Source organism: Penaeus monodon, unplaced genomic scaffold (genome assembly GCF_015228065.2).
Source record: "Penaeus monodon isolate SGIC_2016 unplaced genomic scaffold, NSTDA_Pmon_1 PmonScaffold_7052, whole genome shotgun sequence".
Lineage (NCBI taxonomy): Eukaryota > Metazoa > Arthropoda > Malacostraca > Decapoda > Penaeidae > Penaeus > Penaeus monodon.
The window spans coordinates 11,751-14,100 of record NW_023662164.1 but is presented as its reverse complement, the minus strand read 5'-3'; positions in this window follow the sequence as shown (position 1 = coordinate 14,100).

Sequence of the window (2,350 nt, the reverse complement as noted above, 5' to 3'; positions counted from 1 at the left end):
ATTAAGGTGCAAAAGGTTGTAAAGTTAAGAGTAAAATCAAGTTTTAAAAAAGTTGTAAAGTTAAGTTGTAAAGTTAAATTTTAAGAAATTTTAAAATAAGGGAAAAATTTTAAGTTAAAATGTAAAGTCAAGTTTTAAAGAAGTTGTAAAGTTAAATGCAAATAATTTAAAAATAAGTTTTAATCAATTGTAAAGTTAAGTTTTAAATTTAAGTGCAAAGAAGTTGTAAATTTAAGTTGTAAAGCAGGTTGTAAAGTTAAGTTGTAAATTTAAGTTGTAACGTTAGGTGTAAATTTAATTTGAAATTAAGTTGTAAATTTAAAGTTGTACGTTGATTTTTTAAAGTATTTGAAAAGTTAAGTTAATTTGATTTGAAAGTTAATTGTAATTTAAGTTGTACAGTTAATTTGTAAGTAATTTATAAAGTTGCAAATATGAAAGGCCATAATATAGGGGTCGGGCGTGCGTATTTGGTCATAAACAAATACGATCTCTAAAAGCCATTAAATCTTCTTTAAAATAAAGGGTTAGGCTGCAGAGGATGTTGGTTATGCAAGTCTAACAGCGCTCGAAATTTTTTTGTCTGTCGTTTTATATCCCTTTTCTCTCTTTAAAAATTAAATTTTTTTCCCCTTTTTCAAGAAGGAACTGAGAACAGTGGGGTTTTCAAACAATGTCTTGACTTTTTTTATGAATGTGATGCAATACCAAATAAGAACGATTTACCAAGTAAAAAAATTCCATCACTCATTATTGTGACAAGTATCAAAAAGTCTATCATGACCCAAAAAAATATATGAAATAACATTAAAGGGTTTTAAAAAATGGGCAATGTAATCTGATGATAATAATAATGAATAATAATAATGATAATAATTATAAAAAAGATAAAGCAGTGATAAAACCCATCAATAATGATAAAATAAAATGATAAAATAATGAGATGATCAACACACACACAACACAATTTGTTATATATATATAACACACACACACACAACACACACAAATATTTATTATATTAAAAATAATAATATAATAAAATATATATAATTATGTATAAATATACATACATATAATATTTATATATATTAATATTTAAAATTATATATATATATAAATATATATGTATATATGGAATATATACATATTATATATATTAATATAATTAAAATTATATTATAAATATTTATTATATTTAATATATAATATATATATATTTATATATATATTTATATATATATATATATATGTGTGTGTGTGTTGTGTGTGTGTGTGGTGTGTGGGTGTGTGTGTGTGTTGGTGTGTTTATGTGGTAAAAAAAAATATATGCTATTTTTATCAAAAAATTTACACGAACCTAATGATAGCATAGCTATCATGCCTCATCATACTATCTACGAAGAGAAATCCCCCATGAATTGGGTTTAATAAATCCCCAACGCCTTGCCAGTCTCCCCCCCCCAGAAGACCTCGCAACGTTCCGATAAATGGAAATTGGGGGGAGGGGTGTTGCCCCCCCCAGCAAGAAAGGGGGCTTTGGCCCCGTGGGGGGCAAATGTCGGGGTTTGCAGGATTGGAACGAGAGTTATGTCCGCCTGCACCTGGCGGGCGCCAACCCCCATGAAGTTTGTGGGGGAAACCCCTCGGGAACCCCAAGGGGATAGGCGGTCCCAAGCCTCCCGCCCCCCTTTATTGGGGCTGTGTTGGCGGGGGGGCAGAGGTGGCGGCCCCCGGGAGTGACCCCCCGATTTTAACTAGGCGTGTTTTCCGGGTGGGCGCTTGGGAACTCCCCCCTTGGGCAGGATGAGGGTTACCTTGCTATCGGGGGAATTGAAGCGACTGGGAGTTGGGGTGGTGCCTTCAGGGGTGAAAAGACCTGGTAGCCCCCCGATCAGTGTGGGTGGTTACACCTACTATGGCGGGCCGCACGATGGTCACCCCCCCGGGGAGCCATAGCCATCCCCAGTCGACTTCACCCTGGGTAGTCGAGGTGACCCCGGTTGATGAGCGTATCATGGTTTGAGAGAAGCAGTTTTGGTTTTTGTCTCTTATTGCGTATACGCTCCTACCGTTTGAATAAAAAGGTGGAAAGAGGGTTCTACGCCAAACTCGCATATGTGGCAGACGTTTCCCCCCCGGGAGACATTCACATTTTCGGGCGACTTCAATGCGGTACCCGGCTGTGACCGAGGGCACGAGTGTCTTTTGGCCCCCATGGCGGGGCTGCCCCCAGACGAAAATAGCCTCCTTCTCCGGGACTTTCCCTAGGCCCCAGAAAATGGGGGATCTCTGGCCCTGGCCCAGCGCTCCAATCGCTCGTGGATTGGTACGCGATACGGGTAATGTG